Source organism: Acinonyx jubatus, chromosome B2 (genome assembly GCF_027475565.1).
Source record: "Acinonyx jubatus isolate Ajub_Pintada_27869175 chromosome B2, VMU_Ajub_asm_v1.0, whole genome shotgun sequence".
In the NCBI taxonomy this organism is placed as follows: Eukaryota; Metazoa; Chordata; class Mammalia; order Carnivora; family Felidae; genus Acinonyx; species Acinonyx jubatus.
The window spans coordinates 9,689,032-9,704,133 of NC_069385.1; the positions used below are offsets into that span (position 1 = coordinate 9,689,032).

The 15,102-nt window shown below is 39.4% G+C and overlaps 1 protein-coding gene across 2 annotated transcripts in view; it reads left to right on the plus strand.

The window, feature by feature from the left end:
* Nucleotides 1-15: 15 nt before the first annotated feature.
* Nucleotides 16-15,102, plus strand: part of SERAC1 (serine active site containing 1) — a 66,588-nt gene continuing 51,501 nt past the window's right edge. For both annotated transcript variants that reach the window (XM_027056545.2, XM_027056547.2), the window contains exon 1: nt 16-168. The gene's annotated coding sequence lies outside the window, so the exon portion shown is untranslated. The remainder of the gene's footprint in view (nt 169-15,102) is intronic.

A 15,102-nucleotide genomic window follows, 5' to 3' on the forward strand; every position in this document is an offset into this window, starting at 1 on the left:
GCGCGAGCTGGGCCGAGGGGGCGGGGCGCGACGGGGGCGGGGGCGGTATCACGTGCCGCCGGGAGGCGGCTGGAGGGCTCCAGCTGCGAACCGCCGAGAAGGGTTCGCTGCCTGCCGACAGGGTCGGCGGTGAGCGGCTGAGGGCGGGCCGAGTCCGCGTGCCGGCAGGTAGGAAGGGGAGCCCGGGCTCGTGGGGGCGGGCGAGGGTGTCCGTGAAGCCGGCACGGCGGGGAGTGGGGAGGGCGGCGCCGGGGCGCGGCGCCGGGGCACGGCTCCCGACCGACCTGCTGATCCGCCGCCCCGCCGCCCCGCCGCCCCGCCGCCGGCCTTGAGGGCCTCTCTCTGAGCCTGGGCCGCCCGACCCTTCGTTCCCACTCGCTGCCCAGCTCCGGCACCTCTCTGAGGCCCAAAAAGCACCTGCCGGTACCATCAGCCCCGCCTCGGTAGTCACGGAAAGATGATGGGAAGGAGTAGGAAACAGTCCCCTCATTCAAATCGGCACTTGCCAAACCACAGCTTCTAGCTCTGACCGGAGAGGTTGAATACATTGAATGCTTTTAGATTTTTAAACCCGGTAACGGTCATTTTAAAGTGGAAGACCCCAGAGGGTTCTAAAATTAATTCTTTCCCCAAATTTTGATGTATAGTCTAATAGAGCTCTCACTTTATTTTTTACCAGTGGAGGGATGAGCTTCTTGCTTAGGTTCCTTAGGTTAAATTGTACTTCCCCAAATAAGTCAATGCTGCATAGTATTACTTCGTGTGTTTGTGTGATTTATGAACCAGCTCTTATATTCCATTTTCCTCTTTTTAGCCCTCAAATTTTTGCCTCTTTTTGGTTTCGGTATTGCTGCTTCCGCGTGCGTGCTCTCTAGGTATGGTTCTACCAAAGTGTCTTTTTTTATTAATTTTTTTTAATGTTTATTTGTTTTTGAGAGAGAGAGAAAACGAACACAGATGGGGGAGGGGCAGAGAGAGATGGGGACAGAGGATCTGAAGCGGGCCTTGCACTGACAGCAGAGAGACCAATGCGGGGCTCAAACCCACAGATCGTGAGATCATGACCTGAGCAGAAGTCGAATGCTCAACCGACTGAGCCACCCAGGCGCCCCCCCCCCCCATTTTTTTAATTTTTAAGATTTTTTTAAATCCAAGTATAGTTAACATACAATGCCATTATAGTTTTAGGTGTGAACAGTATAAAAATTCAACACTTTGGTCATCACTGTAAGTGCACACTTAATGTCCTTCACCTATTTCGCCCATCCCCCTATCCACCTCCCCTCTGGCTACCACCAGTTCTCTATATTTAAAAGTCTGTTTGTCTTTTTTCTTTGTTTTGTTTCTTAAATTCCATGTAGGAATGAAATCTTACGGTATTTGTCTTTGACAGATTTATTTCACTTAACATTATACTCTCTAGATCCATCTCTGTTGTTGCAAATGGCAAGATTCCATTCTTTGTTACACCTAATAGTCCATGAATAGATCTCGTTTGCTTTATCCATTTACCTGTGGATGGACACCTGTGTTGCTTCTGTGTCTTGGCTATCGTAAATAAGCCTGTAATAAACATAGGGGTGCCCATATCTTTTCGCATTAATGTTTTTATTTGGGTGAATACCCAGTAGTGGAATTACTAGATGATAACGGTAATCCTGTATTTTTTTTGAGGAACTTCTATACTGTTTTCCACAGTGGCTGCACTAGCTTGCTTTCCCACCAACAGTGTATGAGGGTTCCTTTTTTTTTTTTTAAAGTTTATTTATTTATTTTGAGAGAGAGCCTATGTGCGCATGAGCAGGGGGAGGGGCAGAGAGAGAGAGAGAGAGAGAGAGAGAGAGAGGGAGAGAGAATCCCAAGCAGGCTCTGCACTGTCAGTAGGGAGCCCAATGTAGGGTTCAACATGGGATTTGAACTCACAAACTGTGAGATCTTGACCTGAGCGGAAACCAAGAGTCAAATGCTTAACTCACTGAGCCACCCAGTCTCCCTGAGTGTTCCTTTTATTCCACATCCTTGTCAACACTTATTATTTGCAAGTATGTTTTCTCTCTTTCCTTTTTTTTTTTCCTTGCATGCATTCTACTTGACCGTTTGGCCCGAAGCCTACACATTAGTCACCTGTGTGTAATTCGAAGCACCTCCTCAAAGTGAACTAGTTCTCATCCTTCGCAGTTACTTCAAAACCTGCTTTTCTTCAGGTGTTTCCCTGAATTGTCCAGATTTAAAATCTCCATCCATTTATTCAGCAAACATTTTTGTGCATTTGATATGTGCCAGACACTGTTCTAGACACTGGGAATACAATGATGAACAAGCAACTAATTACAGTGGGAGGAGAAAGACTAAAATCAGCTAACAAGAAGGTAGATGGTGATGTAATAGTGACTGGAAAGACTGCTTTGGTTAGAGGGTGTCAGAATGGCCTCCGAACCCCCAAATCATATAACTTAGGTAGTTTCTGGTGAGGAATCTGCAAAATGATTGTAATATTTACCTGGCAGAGTAAACTAACAAAGAGCTAAGAAAAGTTTGAGACAGAGGAGTAATGTTATAAAAATATAAAACTACAGCATTTAAAACAGAGTGACAGTAGTATGAGACAAAGCAATGGAATCGAATAAACATCCCAGGAACAAAAGAAAAATATGTGTGTATATGTGTATGTACATATGTAGGCATACATATGCATGAATTTATGAGGTAAAAGAAAAGATCACAAATCAATGGAAAAAGGAAGTTTTATCCAATAGTGAAAAAAATGGGCTTCAGGAAGATTTCTGAATTAAAAAATGACTGTTATAAACCAGCAATAACTAACTAGGAATTTTAATTTAAAAAGTTACTATTCATAACAGTATTCAAAACTAAAGGTATCTAGAAATAGATCTGTATAGAGCTGTATAGTCCTCTAGGGAGAAAATTACAATGCTCTATTGAAACACAGAAGACCCAAGTAAATGAAGAGATATACCATATTCATGGGTGGGAGGACTCAATATCATAAAGGTGTCAGTTTCCCCCAATTCTACAAATTCAGTATAGTTACAATGAAAATTGCATGTGATTTTTCACAGAACTTGACATGCTGAACCTAAAATACATATGGAAAGCCAATGGACTAAGAATAGCTAAGTCAATTTTGAAAAAAATGAAGTCCCTTCCTCCCAGATATCAGAACTTAATATGAAGCTATAATAATTAAGACTATTTATTCTTAATTACTAGTATTGATTCAGGCATAGAAAAGTAGTCTGATGGAATAGAATAGAAAGCCTAGAAATGCACCCACATATATATGGGAGCTTAGCATACTACGAAATGGTCTTATAAAACCAGGGAAAGCATATGCTATTCACTAAATAATGCTGAAATAAATGGTATCCATGTAGAATAAAGACTAAATTAGGTTCTTATTACTGTCTGTTCACAATAGTGATTTCCAGATGGATTAAAGACTGCCGTATGAAAGACATCTATATAATATTTAGAAAAAAATATATAGGAGTCTGTATTGTTTCCAGGAAAGTTTTTATTTTTCACATAAGATTTACCATTTTAGCTCCTTTTAGGTATATAGTTCAGTGGCATTCATGTTATTGTGTAGCTATCACTACTGTCTATCTCTGGAATTTTTTCATCTCACTGGGAAGGATTTCTTAAGTTACAAAAAGCACCATTGAGGTTGCTATTGCATTATTCCAAATGAAAGATAATGTTGACTTGAACTAGAGGGGTAACAGTGAAGATGAAGAAAGGAGGATGGATTTGGGATGTGTTTTGATGGCAGAGAGCAGGAATTGTGCATGGTTTGGATAGGGGGTGAGGGGAAAACAAGGAATCAGGGGCAACATCTAGGTATTTTGCTTGAACTACAAGGTAGATCATTTATCATTTATCACCAAAACCATTTGCTGTTTGGTGACAGTGAAGAGGATGAGTGGAGGAAGACTATAGGAAGAAAAAATAGAGAATTCTGTTTCGGATTGTTAAGTTTGAAAGACCTGTTTGACATGCAAGTGGAAATGTTCCAGTAGTGGTTGGATAGATGAGTCCGGAAAGACTGTGGCTGAAGGTGCAACTTTGGAATGACTGGCATATAGATATATTTAAAGCTGATCTATTAGAATTGGATTTGGCTGCATTACACAGAAAATAGATGATAATAATGGCTTAACTCTGCATATGATTCCATAGGTGGGCAGGCCTTGGCTGGTGTGGCAGCTCCATGGTCATCAGGGACTTGGGCTCTTCTGTCTTGCTGTTCTGCCATCTTCAGCGTGCTACCTCATGGTTTAGATGGCTGCTTTAATTTCATATGCCACCTGCTCATAGCAAGAAGGAAAAGGAAAGATGAAAAGCATATATTCTTTTTTAGAGAGTGAGTCGGGGAGAGGGGCAGAGGGAGAGAGAGAATCCCAAGCAGGTTCACACTGAGCCTGATCAACATGGGCTCACCTGCTCCATCCCATGAGCCTGGGATCATAACTTGAGCTGAAATCAAGAGTCAGATACTCCACCAAATGAGCGACCCACGTGCCCCAAGGCACATGCTCTTTGAAGGACACTTTTCAGAAGTTGCACATGACATATCCACTTACAGCCCATTAGCCTGTTTTTAATTAGTGGTCACCTTAACTAGAGGGAAAGACAGGTAGTCTTTATTCAGTTACCTGTATGCCCGGTTACAATTCTGGTGTTTTATTAATAAGAATGAAGAGGAAATTGGATATTTAGTTTCAGTTTGGTTTCTTCTTCAACCAGGGCAGTGAAAATGGTGAAAGCCCTGGTGACCCCCCTGTTGTTAAATTTAATGGAGCTTTTGAATATTTGTTTCATTTGGTACTCATAATCCCTCCCTTTTTACTTTCTGTGTCTTTCAGAATTTCTCCTGTTATTAAAATTAGCATTTCATATTTAATGCAATCACAATCATAATCCCAAAGATTTTTTAAAAATCAAAAATTGACAAGCTGACTTTAAAACTGTGTGAAAGTGCCAAAGACCTAGAATAGTCAGTCTTGAAAAGGAAGAACAGAAACAGAGAACTTGTACTACCTAGCTTCGAGATTTGTAATATAACTCTAATAATCGACATGGTATGGTATTTATATAAGGATGGACAACTAGATCAATGAAACACAGTAGAGTCCAGAGATATGCCCACACTTAGTCAATTGATTTTTCAACCAAGGCACAAGTTAATTCAGTAAGGAAAGTAAAAGGTTTTCAACAAATAATTCTGGAACTGTTGGATATCCATATGGTGGTGCGGGTGGGTGGGTAGCAAAACTATTGCATCCAATATACAAGAACTAATTTGAGATGGATCAAAAACCTATAAGTAAAAGGTAAAACAAACTCAGGATTTCTGTGGCTTTGAGGTAGGCAGCAATATCTAAGATAGGACACAGAATGCAATAAAAAAAGATTTGATAAAAGAGACTTGAAAATTAAAACTTCTGTTCATGAAAGGGTATCTTTAAGAGAATGAATAGATAAGTCACATACTAGGAGAAGATGTTTGCAGTATATATGTACATATAGCTGATAAAGGATTTGGTTCCAGAATGAGTAGAGAGCTAATAACTCATTTAAAAAACACAAACAGTCCAAGTGAAAAATAAGTAAAAGCCTTGGCAGACACTTCACATACAAAAAAATGAATGTAAATGGCTAACACAAATACGAAAAAGTGCTCGACATTGTTAGTTTTCAGGGAATTGCAAGTTAAAAACACAAGGAGATACTGAGGCGCCTGGGTGGCTCAGTCGGTTAAGTGCCAACTTCGGCTCAGGTCATGATCTCGTGGTTCCTGAGTTCGAGTCCCGTGTCGGGCTCTGTGTTGACAGCTCAGAGCCTGCGGCCTGCTTTGGATTCTGTGCCTCCCTCTCTCTCCTCCCCTCCCCTGCTTGCCCTCTGTCTCAATCTCTCTCTCTCTCTTTCTCCCTCTCTTTTTCAAAAATAAACTAAAAAAAACCACAAGGAGATACTACCATGCGCCCACTAAAATTGCTAAAATCAGAAAGGCTGACAGCATCAAATAGTGGTGAGGACGTGGAACCACTTGAACTCTCATGCTCCTTCATTATTGGTTACAGCGTAAAATGGTACAATCATGTTGGAAAAATATCTGGCAGTGTCTTATAAACATATATCTGCCTGATGACCCAGCAATTCCAGTCCTAGGTATTCACCCAAATGTATGAAAATGAAAATGTATGTCTAGAAAAAGTCTTATATCAGAATGCTCATAGTAGCTTACGGTAGGCAGAACACTGGTCCCTCAAAGGTGTCCATGCCCCAATCTCTGGAACTTGTGAATATGTTATGTATGTGGCAAAAATATTTAGCAGATGGAATTAAAGTTATAGGACTTAAACTAAATTTAGATTATCTGAGAGAGCCTAATATAATCACATGGATCCTTAAAAGTGGAATAGGAAAGCAGAAGAGTCAGAGATAAGGCAATGTGGAAAGCATAAGCTGTTGCTGGTTCTGAGATGTAGAAGGCTACCTGCCCAAACCAGAGGGTGGCCCCTGAGAGCTAAGGGTGGCACCTAGACAACAACTAGCAAGGAAACAAGGAGCTCAGTCTGACAGCTACATGGAACTAAATTCCCCCAACAACCTGAATGAGCCTGGAAGTGGATTCTCCCCCAGAGCTTTCAATAAGGACTGCAGCCCTGTTAACACCTTGGTTTCAACCTTGTGAGACTGAAAACAGAAAGGCAATCTAAAATAGTGCCTAAGAGTCTGCATATTAATAATCTGCTGATAATCTTAAAATGACATTTTGAGAAGCACTTTTTTATACACTGTTTTTCAATAAATTCACCCCAACATATGATTTCAATTCATAGTATGTACTAATGACTCATTAGTTTGTATGGCTTAGACGTGTTTGCTAAACCCACATAATTTAATAGACCTTTTACATGAATATTTTATAAGAACCTTATATTGAAATTGGGAATTCATCCTTCTTCTCAAATCAATTACTCTTCCTGTATTTCCCTATTTTGGTAAATGTTTTCCCTACATACTCAGTATTCCAAACCAGAAACAACCATAACCGTCTCCTCCCTGTTATCCATGACTCTCCACCTCTTATTCAAGTGGTTATCCAATTCTCTTAATAGTTCCTAAATCTGTTTCTTCATCATTCTCAGAGCAATTGCTTTAATTCAAGTACATGTTTCTATTTGAATTATCATTATAAGTCTCCCTGTTGGTTTTCCCTATTGCTTCTTTGGCTTTTCTCCAACTCATTTCCAACTTTGTCAAGTTAAAAAAAAATTACTTTTATCATGTTACTCCATTTTCTTAAGGTTAATCTCCCAACAGCTTCCCAAAACTCAGGGTAAACTTTAGACTCCTTAACTTAGCTAAAAAGGACTTTCATGATCTGACTAGCCCCTGCCTTCAGTACTTCCATGTTAGTAACCAACAGAATGAGTTGACATAAAATCAGTAAGGAAGAGAAGACCTAAAAAACACTATCAACCATTTTTCCCTTATAGAGATGTGTAGAGTCCTCTTCTCAACAACAATAGAATATACATTCTTTGCAAGTGCATGTAGAACATTCACTAAGGTAGACTGTATTTTGTGCCATAAAACAAATCAAGTTTTAAAAGAATTCAAAATATACAAAGCCTGTTCTCCAGCCACAGTGGAATTAAGCTAAAAATCAGGGATATCTGGAAATTACCAAATACTTGGTAATTAAATAACACACTTCTAAATATGCCATGAGTCAAAGAAGAAGTCACACTATAATTAGAAAATATTTTTAGGGGTACCTGGGTGACTCAGTCTGTTAAGTGTCTAACTCTTGATTTTGGCTCAGGTCATGATCTCACAGTTTTGTGAATTTGAGCCCCATGTCAGGCTTTACACTGACCACAAGGAGCCTACTTGGATTCTCTCTCTCTCTCTCTCTGCCTCTCTGCCCCTCCCCCTTGATTGTGCTCTTTTGGTGTCTCTCAAAATAAATAAACTTTAAAAAAACTTGTAAAAAATTTAAAAGAATATTTTTAATTGAATGAAAGAACACTAGTATATCAAAATTTGAAGGATACGGGCAAAGCAGAACTTAAAGGGAAACTCTTAGTGTTATAAACTAACAGAAAAGAAACCTTAGAACAGTGATTTAAGCTTCAATTTTAAGAAGTTTGAGAAGGAAGAACTATTTGAAATCAAAACAAGCAGAAGGCAGAGACTAATAAAGATAAGAGCACAAATCAATGAGATTGATAATAGAAAAACAAGGTAATTCAGTGAAACTAAAAGCTGCTTCTTTGAAAATATCAACAAAATTGATAAACCTCTAGCCAGAGAAGCTAAGAGAAAAAGAGGGAAGACACAAATTGCCAAAATCAGGAATGAAAGAGAAGACTGCACTTTAGACCCTAAGACCTGAAAAAGATAATATAGGAATACTACTTAAAGAATACCAGTTCTACACAAACTCTTCCAGAATATAGAAGAACATGGAACACTTACCAGCTCATTTTGTAAGACCAGCATTACCTTGATGTGAAAGCTAAAGACATCACATGAAACTAGAGACTAGTATCTCATGAACATAGACATAAAAATCCTTAAAGTATTAGCAAATTGAATCCAACAATATATAAAAAGGATAATGATGTATCATGACTTCAATTTGTCCTGGGAAGATTAATCAAGTAATATATTAACAGACTACAGAAAAATCAAATGTTCACCTTAATAGATGAACAAAATGTTTTTGTCAAAATTCAGTAATTTGGGAATAGAAGGGAATGCCCTCAAACCAATAAAGGACATCTACAAAAAAGTCTACAGCTAACATCATTAATGATGAAAGACTGAGTGCTTTCCTCCTAAGATCAGGAGCGATAGAAGGATAGATCTGCCTCACTACTTCTATTCAGTATTGTTCTGGAGGTCCTATCCTGTGAAGTAAAGCAAAATTAAAAAATAGAAGGCATATAGATTGGAAAGAAAGAAATTGAACTGTTTTCACCGGCAACATAATTGTGTATGTCAAAAATCCCCAACGGTCTCCCCCCCCCGCCAAAGAAGTCCCAGAACTAATGAGTTTAGCAAGGTCACAGGTTATAAGGAAATACACAGAATCAGCAATTTTCGTATACTAGCAAAGGACAATTGGAAATTGAAATTTAAAAAAAGGATCCTGGAAGTACTATTTACATTTGTACCAAAACCCAGGAAATACTTAGGTATAAGTTTTTAAAAATACATGGTAATATTTGTATGCTGGAAATAACCAAACATGGGTGGAAAAATAAAAGATGACAGAACAAATGGAGAGATCATTTATGTTCATGGCTTGGAAAACTCAGTATTAATCTCAGAAGAATTTTTTGTAGAAATAAGCCGATTCTAAAATTTATATGGAAAGGCAAACAACTAGAGTATCAAAAACCATTTGAAAAAAGAACAAGTTCAGATTTTAAGATTGTATATCTACAATAATCAGCACTGGGTGGCAATGGAAAAAAGATTATAGCAATAGACAACATATACACATGGTCAGTTATTTTGGTCAATTATTTTTTGGCAAAGATGTAAATAAAGGCAATTAAATGAGGAAATGGTGTCTTTTCAACAACTGATTCTGAAACAATTGTACATTCATATGCAAAAAAATTTCACCCCAAACAGAAGTTCCCTTAGAATGTATCATGAGTCAATGTAAAAACCTGAAACTATAAAGCTTGCAGAGAAAGTTATAAAGGAATATCTTAGTGACCTGGGGTTAGGCAAAGACTTCTTTTATGCAATACCAAAAGCATGATCCATAAAGTAAAGATTGATTAATTTGACTTCATCAAAATTGAGAACTTCCGCTCTTCCAAAAATACAAGAGAATGAATACAAGCCATAGACTGGAAGAAAATATTTGCAAATCATGTAACAAAGATCTTTTATCCAGAATATGTAAAGTATTCCCAAAACTCAAGAAAACAAACAACCTTATTAAAAATAGGCAAAAGAGGGGCACCTTGGTGGCTCAGTCAGTTAAGCATCTGACTTCGGCTCAGGTCATGATTTCACAGTTCATGAGTTCAAGCCCCGCATCATGCTCTGTGCTGATAGCTTAGAGCCTGGAGCCTGCTTTGGATTCTGTGTCTCTCTGCCCCTACTCTGCTCAGACTCTGTCTCTCTCAATAATAAAAACATTGAAAAAAAAACTTTAAAAAATGGGCAAAATATTTTAACAGACTTTTCACCAAAGAATACAGACACGGGAGATAAGCACGTGAAAAGATGCTTAATATTACTGGTTACTGAGGAGATGCAAGTTAAATCAATGATGAGCTATTACTACACACCTGTTAGGGTAAAATAAAAGCAACTGACTGCGAATAAAGTTTGGCACTTTCTTATAAAGTTAGAATATATTTACCTTTTGACTCACATCTAGGTTATTACCCAAGTGAAATCAAAGCTAATGTTTATACCAAAAAAATCTGTATGCAAGTGTTTATAGCTGCTTTATTCATAATTACCAAAAACTGGAAACAATCCGACTGTCTCTCAGCTGGGGAATATATAAACAAGTAATATCCATATAATGGAATAATAGCCAATAAAAAGAATGAATTACTGATATAATAACACAAGATGATTCTCAGTTGCCTTTTGCTAAGGAAAGGAAACCAGACTCCTAGGCTATGTGCTATATGATTCCATTTATAGGACATTCTTAATAAAGGTAAAACTAGGGTGAGGAAAACAAATCAGTGGTTTCCAGAACTGTGTATGAAAGAGATTTGACAAAAGGGCACAAAATTATTTGAGTTGATAAGAGTGTTTCATATTTTGATTTGATTGCATTTGTCAAAACTTTGGAACTGTACATTTAAAAGGTGAGGGGTGCCTGGGTGGCTCAGTTGGTTGAGTATCCAACTTCAGCTTAGGTCATGAACTTGTGGTTCGTGGGTCTGGGCTTGTCTGTGCTTCCCGTCTGTGCTGACAGCTCGGAGCCTGCTTTGGATTCTGTGTCTCCCTCTGCCTCTGTTCCTCCTCCATTCACACTCTCTGTCTCTCAGAAATAAATAAAGATTAAAAAAATTTTTAAGGGGAATATTTAAAGGTGTATCTAAGTTACCATTAAAAAAAGGTGAATGAACAAATTTTTTTTTTATCACTTTTCCTCTGAAACTGAGATAACCTGCAGTACTCTAGATAGATAACTGAGTACCACTAATTTCCTAGAGACCAAAATTTTAAGAAATACAGATTTCGACAGTGGGGAATTACTGAAAGATTTGAAGCAAGGGAATAATATGATTAAATTTAAAAAGTTACTTTTAGGGACTCCTGGGTGTCTCAGTTGGTTAAGTGTCCAACTCTTGATTTCTGCTCAGGTCATGATCTCCCAGTTCATGAGTTCAAGACCCGCATTGGGCTCTGGGCTGATAGCGTAGAGCCTGCTTGAGATTCTCAATCTCTCCTTCTTTCTGCCTCTTCTGTACATGCATGTGCTCCCAAATAAACTTAATAAAAATAAAAAGTTACTTTTACTTTTAGGCAGCACCCTTGCTTCATGCACATGAAAACTTTAGTTAAAATGTAATGGAAGAACTTGGAATTGTGAGAAGGAAGAGAAGAAACTCAGAAGAAAGTAATAGCACTGAGGGAAGGTTGAAGCATTTGCAGGATTATTACAAACTGATAGAGAACTTAATTACTTGAACCTAAGTTCATGTAGAGTTAAAGATGATGTCTAAAGGCATACACTTTGGGGCATCTGGGTGGTTCGGTCAGCTGAGTGTTTGACTCTTGATTTTGGCTCAGGTCATGATACCAGGGTCATGGGATCAAGTCCTGCGTCAAGCCCCTCATCGGACTCTGTGCTGAGTGTGGAGCCTGCTTAAGATTCTCTCTCTCCCTCTGCCCCTCTCCCTTGCTCATTTGCTATCTCTAAAATTAAAAAAAAAAAAAAAGGCATACACCTTCAAGGAGATAGGAATTAGAAAATTTCTTCCCATTAGACTATAGAAATAGTATTGGAAACTTCCTTTTTTTTTTTTTTTTTTTTTTTTTAAGAGAGAGCACTCAGGGGAGGGGCAGAGGGAGACGGAGAGAGAGAATCTTAAGCAGACTCCATGCCCAGTGCAGGACCTGATGCTGGGCTGGATCTCACAACTGTGAGATCATGACCTGAGCCCACATCAGGAGTCAGACAACCAACTGAGACACCCAGGTGCCCCAGAAATACCCTTTTTACTAGGAACATGAAAGAGTGGAAATTTGCACTCTAAATCTGTACCACATATGTCTGTGGGGTTTGTATTAACATTGTCCTGATAATGCTGGGAACCCAATTTGAGAAATCTATAAATTGGTAATACCTGTCCTGTTTTGGCTGAGAAAATTTGAATTGCTATAGCTCACAGTGATAATAGGATTCCCACCAGAGATACTCCCACTGAAAATGAGCTCTCAATCAAAGATTACAAAGAATTTAAGCAAACCACCGAGAAGCCAGCCCTAATTATTAGAAATAGTGGTTCTAACAAACTTTAAGATAAGCCTAAAGTGTAAAGGAATGTTTAGAAACCATATGTATCAGTTAGCTAATTGCTGCAGTTTAAACTCCCCCAAAGCCTAATAGCAAAAAGAACCATTTTATTATTGCTTACAAGTCTAAAGTTTAGATAGGGGGTCCGTAGGGACAGCTAGGAGTGAATTAGTCTGGGATGCTCTCACATGCCTGGTAGTTGGTAGTGGTAGCTGGGCTAATGGGGATATTGGACCACGTTTCTCTTATCATCCAGCAGACTAACTGGGCATCTTCACATGGTGATCACAAGGATCCCAAGAGCAGCAAAGACAGAAGCCTCAGTGCTTCTCACGTGTCTGCCTGCATCATTTTTCTGTGGTCTTATGGCCAATGTCAGGTATAAAGCCACCTCCCGAATCAGTAGAGGGGGGGTACTGCCAAAACCAAAAACTACCAAAAATAAAAAAAGGAATAACTTGTGACCATTTAAGAAAAAGGGCACCTGTTGGGATGAGCACTGGGTGTTGTATAGAAATCAATTTGACAATAAATTTCATATAAAAAAAAATTTAAAAAAATTAAAAAAAATTCTACCATACATTAAGACAAAACAAAATAGTGTGTCAAAAGGGAAGAAAAAGCAGGCAAGATGAGCCAGCTAGAAAGTTTAAAAATAAAAAAAGTTACTGAAATAGTGGATAGATGAATGGCAGCTTACATACATTTTAAAAACGACTTGGTGAATTGGAAGATAGATTTGAAGTTCTATCTTGACCCATAATGTATATCAGAGAGATAGAAAGAGGAAGAAATTATGGAAGAAGTTGAGATTTAGAGAACAGCAAAAGAAAGTCGAACGAGAAAAAACTGAAATTTCTCAGCTGGAGGGTATAGCATGAGGTAAAAAAGAGAACCATAAATGGAAGTCACTGGAACACTAATCTTTAAGGGTCAGGTGGAGATAGCCCACCCCACTTGTAAGCCCAGTAATGGCAGGGGCCATACTTCCTTATTCACATCTTTAGTTTCCATCCCTGACGGTTGGTAGGTGCTCAGTACATGTTGAATGAGTAATGGGATGGAGCAGCCAGAAATGTGAGAATAAAACCAGAAGGCCGGGAGTCATAGTAGCTAGAGAAGGAGAGAAGTCAGATGCTTCAGAAAAAAACAAGAGGAGGACTGAAAAGTGGATTTAGAAACAAAGATGTCACTCACTGCTGACTTTCGGGAGTGCTATGTCAGTGCTAGAGAAGGACAGTGGAGAGAGAATCTTAGGGAAGGTGAGAGGAGAGGCACTTGGAGGGAGGGAGGTCCCTCCCCCCCCTCCCCAGTCATTTGTTTTCGTGTGTTGATGGGAGAACATTGGAAATCCAGTATTTAAGGGAGGAGGCGTAGGAAGAGCTGAAAGAAAGGGAGTGAGGATTAAGACAAGAAAAGCATTTCTAGTGAATGAGTCAAGGTCCCTGTGGAAGTGAAAGAGATGAGACTCAGGACAAGATTTCCCCTTGGAAAGGGGATGAGATGTTTTCCTCAGAAACTGGGAAGAACAGTGCAGAAGATCCATTTGGAATCTGGAAAAGGCAGCACAGATGTGTATCATTTGTAGGCCAAGGTGGATTGACCAGAGAGTCAAGAACCTGATACTTCGGGCACCTTACTGGCGTGGGCCCCTTTGAGTGCTAGGAGTTACCAGGATTTGTAATGTCCTGAGGGGAGAGGGGATGCCAGATTGTGGTCCAGAAACATTTTTCCACAAGCATTTCTGACAAATTGCCTCATGAAATCTCAGAAGAAAGGTATCAAAATTTCTAAGACTTCAGTCATTTGTTATCATATCTTTTCTCATTCTAAATAGCTTTTATTTTAGAACCTAATTTGGCATTTGTGATTTTGTGTTCTTTTTTTTTTTTTTTTTTTTTTTAAAGAACTTCCCCACCTCCTTCCTCCCCATGTGAATAAATGTTAAGCCCTTCATTACCTGGATCTATCCTTATAGGTAAGGGGGCAGAAGTTGAGGGAGTTTGTAGTTTTAACTTTCTCAGTGAAGTAAGAGACCATTTGAGAAGGACAGAGGTAGGGAGGAGGCTTCGCAGGGAATGTGGGTCATTTAGAGCAGTCGTTGTGGGGACGAAGAGAGAACGGATTAGGGACAGCAGAAACGATTCTGAGAGCCCGCTCCCAATTTGTCTTATTCTCCCCAAACCACTCTCCCCCACTCCACCCCATTTTGGCTGTCCACTTGTAGAAAGAACACATGTTTTCAGATTAGGGTTGCAGGCTACTAGAAAGAGGAGAGGTCTAGCACTGTTGAGGGAGGAGGCAGAGAGTGATGTACCACGGGGTCAAGGCGGGGTGGGGAGAGAAGCACAGCCACAGGACAGGCTGCTCACTCCCAGATGAGGGAGGGATGGGAGGTTAGTTGGGGCTGGAGAGCAGAGAAATCAAGACTCAGAGAGTCGAGAGAGAGTTAGAAATGAAGCGGTTTATACTGGAGACAGCTGCCAGGGCCAGTGAAGTCACCTGAGGAAACGCAGAAGGAAATAAGAGGACGACATACATTTCCAGTAGACTCCAAT